Source organism: Stenella coeruleoalba (assembly GCF_951394435.1).
Source record: "Stenella coeruleoalba genome assembly, chromosome: 2".
Lineage (NCBI taxonomy): Eukaryota > Metazoa > Chordata > Mammalia > Artiodactyla > Delphinidae > Stenella > Stenella coeruleoalba.
The window spans coordinates 180,146,029-180,159,150 of record NC_137147.1 but is presented as its reverse complement, the minus strand read 5'-3'; the positions used below and the strand labels follow the sequence as shown (position 1 = coordinate 180,159,150).

At 56.2% G+C, this 13,122-nt stretch overlaps 1 long non-coding RNA gene across 1 annotated transcript in view; it reads right to left on the bottom strand.

Moving 5' to 3' along the window:
• LOC307183143 overlaps positions 1-10,269 on the bottom strand; it is a 44,739-nt gene extending 34,470 nt beyond the window's left edge. The window contains exons 1-2 of the long non-coding RNA XR_013827380.1: positions 9,954-10,269; positions 3,244-3,349 (exon numbers count right to left, since the gene is read on the bottom strand). This is a non-coding gene — a long non-coding RNA (uncharacterized lncRNA). The remainder of the gene's footprint in view (positions 1-3,243; positions 3,350-9,953) is intronic.
• Between the last annotated feature and the right edge of the window lie 2,853 nt (positions 10,270-13,122).

Here is a 13,122-nt window from a genome sequence, read left to right as displayed (position 1 = left end):
AAAATATAAAATAATGGGCAGAAGACATACAGATGGCCAGAAGGCACATGAAACGATGTTCAACGTCACTAGCTATTTGAGAAATGCAGATCAAAACTACAGTGTGGTATCATCTCACACAGGGCAGAACGGTCATCAGTAACAAGTCTACAAACAGCAAATGCTGGAGAAAGTGTGGAGAAAAGGGAGCCCTCCTGCACTGTTGGTGGGAATGTGAGTTGATACAGCCACTATGGAGATCAGTATGGAGGTTCCCTAAGAAACTAAAAATAGAGCTATCATACGATCTGCAATCCCACTACTGGGCATATATCCAGACAAAACCCTAATTCAAAAAGATACATGCACCCCTACGTTCATAGCAGCACTATTCACAATAGCCAAGATGTGGAAACAACCTAAATGTCCACTGCCAGATGAATGAATAAAGAAAATGTGGTCGATATATACAATGGAATACTACTCAGCCATGAACAAGAACAAAATAATGCCATTTGCAGCAACATGGATGCAGCTAGACATTATCATACTAAGTGAAGAAAGCAGAAAGAGAAAGACAAATACCATATGATATCACTTATATGAGGACTCTAAAATAGGACACAAATTAACATATCTATGAAACAGAAACAGACTCAGAGATATAAAGAACAGACTCGTGGCTGCCAAGGGGGGAGGGGAGGAGGAGGGATGGAGTGGGAGTTGGCATTAGCAGACGCCAACTAGTATATATAGGATGGATCAACAACAACGTATAGTGTAGAGCACAGAGAAGTACATTCAGTATTCCACGATAAGCCATAATGGAAAAGAATATGGGAAAAAGAATGTACAATATACGTATAACTGAATCACTCGGCTGTATAGCAGGAATTAACACAACATTGTTAAAAAAAGGAAAAACAATTCTCTAACAAGCCTCCCAGGCCGCTACTCAGATGCCCTTGTCCTCCGTGCTCTGCCCACCCTGGCTTCTGCGTCTCCTCCCAGGCCTGGCAGCTCTCGCACAGGCCTTCGCACACCCTCTTCCCTGCATCCGGAATGACCCAGTGCCAGCACGCACGGCCACCCCTTCCATCCAGCCATCCCCTTCGGGTCTCTGCTCAAGCATCCTTTCACTAAAAACCTTCCCTGGCTGCTCGGTCTAGGGGGGGTCCTTTAGAACAAATTCCCCTGAAGTCTCATTCTTTTCCTTCCTCAGAATATGCATCTCAGTCTACAATTACGTATCAGTCATGTGACTGTTGGATTGATTTCTCTGATCACTACTGTATACCCGTACCTTAACAGAGGAACTAACAGTAGTAGGTTCTTTACAAATATTGACTGAATGAATGAGTGAGTTGAAATATAGGGCCCTGACCCACCTTTGATATTCCAAGATTTATGACCTCACAAAATAGGTCAAGGCCACAAGTTCCATGCTTCCAATCATCAGAGGGATGGGGTATTGGAAAGCCAGGAATAACAAACAGGAAAGCCATCATACAAACCGGGTGGCTATGCAAAGCCACTCTCCCAGAGAGGCGGGCACAGATGGAGAGAGCAGCAGGGTCCAGGTTTGAGAATCGACCCGACTCTATGCGGGGAGTAAACCTCTGATTTCAGAATGGCTCCTGCAGTGGCTTTGGAAGAGTGGTGAGGGCGTTTTTGGTGACCACAGGGTCAGAAAGGGCCCCAATGGCATTCCTTTGGAGGAATTCTTTCGGAAAACTAAAGACATTGAAGTAATAAGGCGTTGGGCCAATCCCAAGCAACAACACTTTTTTGTTGCTCCAGTGCCAACAGCACCTCTGTTGAGAAATGCTGACGGGAATCTGGGTGCTGGAGGGCATAATACAGTTACATGTCCCCCTACACAAGCTCCCCCCGTGATTCTAAGGAACTGAGCCCTCACTACCATGAAAAGAGGAAGTGGCTGTTTACTAAGACACAGAGAACAAAGCGGGGGCACCCACAGCACCGGCCCTGGTGCCAGAACAGAGCAGGACCTCAGCCAGGATGGCGGCTGGCTCACACGCATGGGCGCGCGCACACGCACACACACACACAGCACGTGGGTGAGCTCTGCCCGGCGTGCACGCACACAGGTGCACGGACTGCGGCTGACAAGGAAGGTGGTGTTACGGCTGCTCCTACACAGGGCCGGTCCTCCTCGCCCTCCCCGCCGGGGCTTCCGTCTGGGGAAACTGGAGGCTTAGGGCTGGGTCTCACGGTGCCACGATGGTGATGACCCACTCCAGCTGCCCTGGCCAGGCTCCTCTCTTATTGGTGCTTTGCGCACAGGACCTCACTCTGAGCGGTGGCGGCGTGACTGGTCTTGCCTTCACTGCTCCATTTTACGTGGATGGCAGCTTAACGCTACCAGGATTCCAAGTTATGTTATGGGATAAGTTGACCACTTTCTTTCCAATGTATGGTGAATTCCAAACCAAAAGGTATCCAGGACTCTTCTTACATCTACTTTCCAAGGTGAGGTCATCATAAATGATTTTCTTTAGAAAATCCCGTGTTCAACAGGCCCCAGGTCTCCTTTCCCCACTTCTTCTCCAGATCATCTGATCATAAATGGAACGGCCAAGAAGTTCCCTGATCCATCCCCTGGTGACGAACAGAACTTTATATAATATAACACGATCTGACGGGACACAGTATATCATACAAATTCTCAGTCTCTGTAAGAATTCTGCTAACAACTGGCAAATGTGCTTCAACGATCACACGGATTCTTTTCCTCTGATAACGAATGTAATGCGTGTCTATTCTAGAACATTTAGCCAGGCGCCAAGAAGAAAAACTGACACCCACTCACTCTCTCAACTACAGAGATAGTCGGCGTTAACGTTTTCGCGATCCTTCCCCCCCCCCAAGCCTGTGTAAGATATCCGTTTTTATATGAAATTGAGGTCATAGGAGATGTGCTTTTTAAGTGGCCCTTTGCATTGGGCAATAGATCACCACGTGGTCCATAACACGGTTTCCATGGCTGTTTACCATTACATCGGATGGATGACCCCACACTCACTGAACAGATCCCCTCACGCCGGGCATTTGGGAGCAGCAGGGATGCTGTGCTCAGCACTCCTCCACTGACTCTTCCTGAGAATAAATTCCTGGAAGTGGAACGGCTGCGTCAGAGAACGCAGGTCTGGATACTTACGGCCACACTGTCCTTCCCGAGTTTCCTAACAGGGCGTACCGTCCGGAGCATGTGTACGAGCATCCCTCTCCCCAGACACTTACCACCAGTGAGCGGCTGGTTTCTTCTCGGCTATTCCATTTTAGATGCAGTGGGCCATGCAGGATACAGGGAAATTCGTCTTTGGAATTCACCTCCATCCTTGGGAACCTACAGATACACAAAAGACAGCACTTCTGAAATGACCAAGGAAACGTAGGACATGTTTACACGTGAACAGAAGGCTGAAACAGGTTTGCAAACGAAATGATAAAACGACGCTCTTTTGCTGACACGGTATGGATGAAAATTTCGGGCCTGGCCCTGCCCACGTATTTAAAATAACCTATTAGTCAGTGACAATGTCCCCATCACCTGTCACTCTTTCCACCCGGTTGTTGGTGGCATAGATTTTAGAGGGGCATCACTCCAAGCTCTATGTCTCCTAGGGCTCATTCTGCGTCCCCCAGGCCTGCAGTTCCGTCTGGCTTCCCTGAGCTGGGGAAGAAGAAGATGACCTTATTTAAGACCTTTCGGGGAGAGCAGGGGAGAGATTCTGCCATCTGTCAAGGTGAAGGGTCCTCCTGGGTGTGTGTCTGCCGCCTCCGTAGACTGACTCAGGCCCAGGGAACGGCCGTGGTATTTGGATGCAGGAAAACACCAGTGACTCATCTTCCTCTGGAAGGCAGGCAAGACCGTGGCATCCTCCTAAGGTGAAGGGACCTCATTTGAAATTCACCCAGAATCCCCAATGTCTCAAAGAGTTCCTTCCGTCGGAGAAGCTGTACAAGGTTCGTCACATGTGGCGATTCACCTTTGGCCACGGCAAGCTCTAACTCTGCAATTCAATCATCATATTGAACAAGTAATTTCTAAATTGGTCCTGCGATCAAGACTGTGTTACAGGAATATTAAGTGTTTGAAATGTGCAGCCAGAAAACACGTGACAGCCTAGAGTTTACGGCTCGTTCTAAACGACGGCGGCACATTACTGCTTCCTAACGCCATAAATTGGATGTTGTTTATAATAATACAGCTAGAGCGGTAACACTTTATCATAAGAGCTGCTGCCCCCACGGAAAATCATTATTCAGCGTACACTGGATAAACTGGTCATCACTCACGGGCAGGTGACGTGGCCCATTTTATTTACAGGGGAGCAGGCAATATATTATCTTCTTATTGGGTTGATGTTTTTTCCCAGAAGGATTATGCTGCTTCTTGTGTGTTGCTCGGAGGGTTTTGTCAGTGTCACTCGTCTTACGGGCATTATGCCCAGAGCAGAGAAGTAACCGTCCCTAACCTCAGAATTATTTTCAGAGGAGAACCTGGGAAAGAGATTTTCACCTACAGATTTAATCTCTTACTTCCCAAATGGAAAAACAAAGAGGAAATGATGACGGAGATGAGTAACTGCTCCCCAAAGCCGGCCAGGTCACGAGAGGCGAGCCATCCTGATTTGATCTGCCCTTTACGTACAGGAAGACAGTGGCTGACTGTGGTTCGGTAGATGGTGTGAGGCTGGGCCTTCCATCTTCCTGGACGTGCGTCCCCAAAGGAGCTTGGCCACCTCTCCCTGGTGCCTGAGAGAGAACTTGGCCTTGCTCTAGGGGACAGAGTCGTGCTGTGGACGTCACAGCGTGATGCGAGCTGCCCGCCCCGACAAGCTTGGGGCGCCCCCCACTCTGGAGGTGAGCACTGCTGCCCTGGCCGCCGCGCTGCTGCCACGAGGCAAGCCGCCCCGGGCCCTGGTCAGCAGTGCCCTCCGCCAGGGGCGCGCGTGTGCCGCTCAGGCGCCAGAGACGCCAGCCAGGCCGGGCGTGGGCCGTGAGGGGCCGCTCCTCACTAGGCCTCAGGCTCCCCTGGAGCCACGGAGCCTCCTCCAGCTTCCGGCACTCTCCAAGGTTCTGGTGACTCGGCCTCCGGGCCACACCACAGCCTCTCCTGACCTGCCAGCGTCAGGCACATTGAATTCGTCTGCTGGGACGGCTGAGTCTCCGCAGGGAGCCTGTGGGAGGGGCTACAGGTAGAGAATCGCAAGCACACCTGCAGTGTCTCGCCGTTTTCGAATGCTGCTCCAGACGCTGTCTCGAGGTGATGAGACCGGGGACTCGAGTGCGGGCTGGGAAAGCCCTCCTCATCCACGAGCGGGCACCCTCCGGCTCCTTCCTGGTGGCTCTGAGCGCCCATTTCCTCTTCCGGAAAGTAGGGTCCACACTAGTCCCCGTGCGATTGGGTTTCCAGGAGGACGCCGTGGGCTCACCCACACAAGCGCGCGTGCGGCGCGGGCTGTTAACTCCCACCAACGCAGCCCCCGCAAAAGAAGTACTGCAGGAAGGGCGGGGAGGACAGGATGCAAAGAACATCGACTGTCTCATCTGCTTTCACGCGGGCCGTCCTGGCGCCTTTTCCACCACCTTCCTCTCTCACGGGTGGGGAGACCAAGGCAGGTTCCTCGCTATGCGTTGTCCCTATTTGGGGCGGACGCTCCCCCGTGCACCGGGGGGCGGGGGGGTTCGGCAGCATCCCGGGCCCCTACCCAGCAGAGGACCGTCCCACGCGTGATAACCAAGAAAGTCTCGGGACGTGGCCAGTGTCCCCTGTGGGGCGACGCTACCCCCCAGTTGAGACCCCCTGAGGCGGGGTAACTTGTCAAAGGCCCATGGGGAGCAGGGAGCCAGGCCCAGAGCCTGGGGCGTGAGGGCCACAGGGGCTCCTCAAAGCGGGCGTTGAGACGGGGCTCCAATCGGGCAGGACAGATGGATACAGAGCCTTCGAGGGAACCTGGACGGACGGAAGGCCGTGTGACGAGCGGCCAGAGGCCAGGAGGCAGGCGCGCGGGGCAGGAGGACAGATGGACCGCGCAGGCCTCAGGGAGCCGACACAGGAGCTTGGAGCCGGGGCGGAGTCAGGTCCAGGGGCCGGGCAGGTGCTGGGATGAAGGGGCCTTCAGGCCGGGGCGCAGAGACCCGTCTGGGACAACAGGCGCCCCATGGCCGACAGGAGGGCCTTCCCGGCGCCACCGTCATCCTGGCAACGGGGCTGTCATCGCCGACCACGGACAAGCGGGCTGGGAGGGAAGGATGCCATGAACACAAACCGGGGTGAGGAACTGGGGGCCGTGGGCACCGCAGGCCCAGTGCCCACCAGGCGGGTCGGCGGTCCCAAGCCTCGCTCTGCGCAGAGGCCATGGTTGCTGACATGCCCCTGACACCAGCCCATCACCTGCCCCCAGCCTGCCACGGACAGCCAGCGGGGCCTGTGCTGAGCCTCTGCCTGGCTCGGAGGGGCCCTCGGGGCGGGGGGTCTGCTCGCCATCTGGGGAGTCAGGGTTTCCTGAGGCGAGTGACAGAGGTTCATGCCTCTCCCACTCCCACTCCTCAGGAAATCCGGCCCTACAGACAGCCCAGAGAAAACACCCTCTGCGGGCCATTGGGCTATTTTTTTTTTTTTTTTTTTTTTGCGGTACGCGGGCCTCTCACTGTTGCGGCCTCTCCCACTGCGGAGCACAGGCTCCGGACGCGCAGGCTCAGCGGCCATGGCTCACGGGCCCAGCCGCTCCGCGGCATGTGGGATCCTCCCGGACCGGGGCACGAACCCATGTCCCCTGCATCGGCAGGCAGACTCCCAACCTCTGCGCCACAAGGGAAGCCCTTCTGGGCTATTTTTATTCTGCGTGGCCCGGCCGAGGCTTGCCTGTCTCCACCGCTGTCCACCGGGGAGAGTTTCAACCCGACGTGTGTTCAGGAAGATGCTAGAAATTTCCAGCTTTGCAGATGCTGGTGGGCTGTTAACAGAGCTCGGCCCATGCAGATGGGCAGCCTGGTGGGAGGCCCCAGGCTGGACGGCCTTGGAGAGAAGTTGGTGACGGGCCCCGCGGGCTGTCAGATCACAGGCCTTTTCATTCCTCGACATTTCGGGAGACCAGAGCTTTCTGTCCCAGAGCTACACACCAACCCCCGACTGGTTCATAGAGTCACTCACACAGTACTCAGAAACCCAAACAGCCGCTGGGAGCAGGGCTCCAGGCCCTACACTGGATCTCAGGACGATCTCTGGGGTGAGAAGCAAACAGAAAATTGACCTAAAGCGATAAAGCCCATTAGAGCATCATGGGAAGTTGTGCCCTGCATTATGGCCAGACAGTTCCACCTTGCTGAAGAGCATCTAAACCGATCCGCGCACACAGAAGGCTGGTGGTTCAGCCTAGGAAAGCAGGCGTCCCCAGTTAAGCATGGCCAGCTGGACCGATTCTGTCCTCCCTTCCCATCGTCGGTTACCCTAGGAGCCAAGAGAGGTGCAGGTCAGCTCTGAGCTGGCTTCCCGGCTAGAGTTGCGGGCGGCCCGCCCTCCCGAGGCCCCGCCCCGGGTGCCGTGGACGCCGGCCGCCGGCAGAGGGGGCCCCAGGCCTGCCGGGAGCCAGGCTGCAGGCGGGGAAGCCGCGGCCGAGTGTGCCCTGCCGCCGGAGCACACTGGGGATGAGGCCGCTCAGAAAGCCAGCTGGCTCCGTCCCCACTTGCCAACTGACGGAGGCTGGTGTCCGCGGTGAAGTCACAGCCAGTGGAAAGAGGCGACAAAACCAGCGGAAGGAAACTGCAGGCCGGGAGCGGGCAGGGCCGGGAAGCCCTGCTTCCCCTTCGAGCCGGCACCGCAGCCCGCGCCAAGGCCCACGGAGCTCCAGTCGGCCTCTGGAGGCCCCGGCCTGGGGCTCGTCTCTGTGCGGGGCTGCCCGCTGGCCATCCTGAAGCTGGAATCCTGAACCGAGGCAGGGGGAGGGGAAGGGAGCCAGGGGCGGAGGCCAGGCGGCTGGCAGGCCCCCTCTGACCCCGCACGGCTCGCTGGCGGCCCGTGGCGGACGTCAGGAGCTAGAGCCACCGGACACGCCGAAGGGGACCGTGAAGGCAAGGCTGGATGCCCCACGCCAGGGAGCAGAGTCTTCCAAAGGCTAAGGACCCCGAGACGTGACAGCTCTGGAAAGTTCAATGTGACTGCGGCACGTGTCCGTACCACCCAGCTGTGGAGGGCGGCCTGTGGCTTCCGCTGCCCGTGGGTCTAGAGACAGTGCCCAGAGGGACAGCAGGACAAGAAAATGATGCGACAGACCCCGCTTAGGAAGACGCCTGCCCATCCGCTTGCAAACGGTAAAGCGGCCCCTTAGCCCTCCAACCCAAAGTGGAAGAGGCCCCGCCGCTGAGCCCGCAGGCGGCCCTGGAGCAGACGCACCTGTGAGGAGGAGAGCCTGGCTTCTGCTGGAGAAATGGGTGACCCCCGACCGGGCTTTCTGTCCCCTCCTCCCAGAGGGTCTGGGGGCCTGCACCCTCCCCGGCGACAACGCCCGCAGCTCCGCCTTTGCCAGGTGGCCCTGAAGCCACCACTGAGCACAAACTGGCCACCGCAGACACTTCCAGAGCGCCCAGTGCCTGCAGGCCAGGCCCTTTTCACCCAAGTGATACGTGTTTAACAGTCGTTCATTCGCCATACAAAGGAGCCGAGGCCCGCGAGGGATCAGAGCACCGGGCAGCGGCCTGATCCGAAACGCAAACTCCCTACCTGTCCTTTCCATCCCCCGTCAGGGCGGCTCTGGGAGCAGCCCCGAAGGCTCGCCCTGCAGCTGTCTGGCCCGGCGACAAGGGTGCCCTTTCTCTTGTTGGCATTGGGTGCTGTCAGCGCCCCTCCTCGCCCCATCCCTGCAGCTGTGAGCCTGGTTTCCTTCATCTGTTTCCAAGCCTGCCTGAGCTGCAATGTCCCACCTGCTTCTCCACTGCTTTAGGTATCATCCAGGCCGTTTAAATAAATCTGGGCTGTCTTTTAGGGTGTTTATAAGCAAGTGAAAGTCGGGTCTAAGGGAAAGAGTATTAGTTATCCTCGTCTCCTTCTCGTATTTACTTCCTTTTCTTTAAGACTGTTTTGCTGTTTCCTCTCTGGGCCGCCCAGGGAATAACTGTAAAGGAAACCAAATACAACGGCAGAACCCTCCTTCTCCTTTCTTCCCTCCTGCTTGTCAACAGCCCAGGGGCTCCTGTCCTGGAGGAGACCAATCTATAAACTCCTGAGAGCACAGCCTTCCTGGGGGAACTCGCCCTTCACAGCACACAAGGCTATGCAGCTCGGACAACAAACGCTACCGTTTCCAGACGGAGGGCAGCACGGAGGCCTGTCGGGGGTTCCGTCTGTGACAGCACTTGAAACATTCCGGAAGCCCCTGTTCTGGGCCCACTGGCAGGGCCCGGCCGCCCTCCTCTTCTCTCCCGGCCGCTGGTGCAGACACCAATGGCCTCCCTGCTTTCTTGTCCCTGGCGTGCAGCCAGGTGACAGGGTGTCCCCTGCCTTCACCTCGGCCTGGTCTCCAGAGAGCTGCCTTCCCCTGGTGCTGACGCCCCGAGACCCCAGATACCAGTTTAGAAAAGGCCCCAAGAATTGTGAGGAAATGAAGGCCCCCCCACCCATTCCACAAGCTAGTACCGTGACTCAGCTGTTTCCTCTCAAATCCCCGCGCCTCTCCCTCCTCCCCGGGGGCTCTGGAGCGATGCTTGGAGGGTGCTGGGGTCCCACAGCCGAGTGCTCACTGAAAAGGAGGCCTCTGAGCTCCCAGGCTGGGGTGGGCAGCCGCCAGGGAGAGGGGGCTGGCAGGAGAGGGGCGGCAGAGTGGACGGGGGAACTGTGCGCCCGATACGCGCAGACGCGGCCCCTGGGTTCCGTACCTTTGCAGCTCATTGGCAAATAGCACGGTTACCTACACGGCAGCCACTCGGCCGCAGACCCAACACGCACGTACCTGGTGGGGACCTTCACGGGGAAAGGTCAGCGTGAGCAGGAGACCAAGAAGATATCGCAGGGGCAGCGGGAAACTGCCACGACCCCGTCCTCCACCGCGCCGGGCCCTGAGTTAAGCTTCTCGCGTGTGCGTGTGCGCACGCGCCCGCCCGGCCGCCACGTGGGGAGGCTGGAGCTGATTGGCCAGGTGGAAGCTGGCCTCCAGTCCCGCTGCACGTCGGCTTCCTTTCACAGTCCGGCTACGGCCGGGCCTGTGGGCGAGCCTCGGAAGAGGGGGTGAGAGAGCATAGGCAGTGGGCCCCTTCTGTCGCCCCTGCACTCGCGGGCTGCCCGGGCCCAGCCGAACGAGGGTGCTTAGCTCACTTGGGACCCGACGGCGCCCCCCGAGCTGGGGGAGGGTCACCTCTGCGGTCCAAGATCCCCACGTTTGTTTATGTAATCAGTTCAGGGAGGGGTGATGAGGGTCCCTGTTACCTAGGGTTTTGTCTTCCAAAAGCCAGAGACAGAAAGGCCGCATTGGGCAGGAACGCGGGGACCCCACAGGAACAATAAACAAGGGCCGCTGGAGCTCATTTTCCTCCCTCCCTGAGCTGCCGAGTTCACTTGAAACAACCTGCTGCCCAAATTGGCCTCCTCGCCCACACACGCTCCCTGCTTCCTTAGAAGTCAGAGAGGAAAGGTAAAAAAAATGGCAGAAATTAGTGCTTTGGGTTCAGGAAATCCCAACTCCTGGAGCCAATGGGTTAATGTCGGGCCGCTGATAAATCCCAGCTGTCTCAGCCATTCCAGCTGGAGGCCATGGGACCGGGGCTGGAATGGGCAGAAGGACCGGATCTTGTGCCGTTTTGATTTTTGTTCCTGCTTCCCCATGGGCCGATGCTAGGCTTCCAGCTCCCCGCCTCAGCCTGGACGGGCTCGTGTAAAGTTACTTTCCAAAGAAAGCAGCACATCTCGTGTGAAGAAGGCGTGGAGCGGCTGGAGTTGGCCCCCATCTGGTGGAGGACCAGTTTCCACTTCGGGCCGGGCCGGGCTTGCCGCCCCGGGCTCCCCCGGAATGAATTCCATCTGCCGTGCTGCTGCTGGCCGGGCCCCTCCCCCCCCATCAGGGCATCCGGGAAACAGGCGGGGGAACAGGTGGGCCAAGGCCAGCTGCAGACTCGGCCCCAGAGGGCCCAGTCACGTCCAAGGGCAAACAAGGCGTAAGAAGAGACACCGAGGAACATCCCCAGGTGCTGAGACCCATCCAGGCGTCAGGTCGGTCGTGGCGTTCACGTCTCAGCCTCCCGCGCCAGAACCAGCACCGGCGGGCTTAAGTTCTCTCAAGGCGGGGCGAACCGGGTGCCGGCCCAGCCTAGGCCTTTAAGGCTCCCTCGGGGCCTCCAATTCCTCTTAGGTTAAGAAGTTGGCGCACCACTAAATATAAACTAGATAAGCAACAAGGATTTACTGCAGAGCACAGGGAACCATATTCAATATCTTGTAATAACCTATCATGAAGAAGAATCGGTATGTATATGGATAACTGAATCACTGCTGTCACCTGAAACCAACAATATTGTAAATCAACTACAGTTCAATTAAAAAAACGTTGGCGTGGATGACCCTGAAGGTCCCTTTCGGGTCAGCTCTTTCGAAGACTCTCCAATCTGGCTGGGATCCGTCTGACCAATAAGCAGCTTTCTACAGAGATGCACTAACATGTCATCACTTTCCCTGGGCTAGTACTCGGCTCACTAGGGGCCCCAGAAACGGAGGAGCTGGACACCAGCCAATAAACTCCTGTGAACACTATTTGTAATGTTTGTACGTAGACAAACCGTGTGTTCGGAACAGAGGGGATTTTGTTCGGACAATTTCTAAGCAATGCTTTGAAAATAATCAGCAAAGACTCCACCGAACACTTAAGTCCATCATTTATCACTAAAACTTTCCAAGCAGTGCCCTGCAGACTCATCACAATTTCAAAGACTCAAAACCCTGAGCCTCTTAGAAACCTGAGTTGGTCACTCAGAGGCCATCGCTCAGCAGGTAGGCCCAAGAGTTTGCACCTAGTTCTGTAGGTCCAGGCCAGTCCTGAATCCACTTCACAGAGGACCCTAAGTTAGAAGAAGCCCCCAGTCTGGGGTCCCCACCCCAAGTTAGGCTGGATGAGTTCAGATAATCAAACCCACCCCTCGCTCCATCACTGATGTGAAACACCGATGGGCCTGAGGGTTACAAGTGGGGGATGGTTACTCTCTAGCCTTTAAGAGGCAGCCAAGGGTCCTACTTCAGATGCTGCTGTTCCCTTCAAGAAACCAGACGTGGCTCTTGGCTAATCTTGGCCGTACAAGGAGGATTTTAGAATTCCAGGAAAGAATTTCCTAAGCGTAGCTCTGCGACACGGAGTGCTAATGGAATCATATATTCATTCGTTTAATCAACACGTTCATCAATATCTGCTGCTTGTCTGGCATCACACTGATGGGCAGGATAATCAGTCCAAGGCTGCCTTCCTGAGGGTGACAGTCTAGCAGGGGAGACGTTGCCAAGTGTGAGCGGGTTGCCAGTAAGCAAAGCCCAGAGGAAATGGGGAGGAGCCTGGACTGTTGCCTGGCTGAGGGCAGAGCCGTTCCCTTGCTCAGAGATGGGGCTCTGAACCACAGTAGGAAAAGAGCTGAATGATGGCCTGGGGTCTCCGGAATCAAGTGCTCATGGAGGGAAGGGCTTGGGAGACTGGGCCGGGTCTACCTAGAACGGTGTTCAGGGTGTCCAGGGTTCAAGGATTCCAGGGTGACGTGGCTGCCTGCAGTGGAACTGGACATCTGGACAGGAAGACACAGTGAAGTCACTTGCTTCGGACTGGGTCCCTGGGCTTAGCTCTCGAAGGAGTGAGGCACACCGTGAGACAGGTGAGAATGCGGTGGTGATGGTAGATGGTGACTCCAGGGTGACAGGGGCAGGACCCGCTAGTGGTAAGTCAGCGGCAGCAATGGGACCAAGTCCGCATGGATGACCTTCCCCCCCAGACCCCTTGTTTCCACAGTCTCATTCCCGATGCTTCCTGCAGATTCTCTGAGCTACCCTATCTTTTCAGGAAATTTCAGTTTCTGGGCTTGAAATCCAGGGCCCTAATTGGTACAGAGATTGGATAGCCCATTAAATGCTACACATATTTTAAAAGGCTTAAG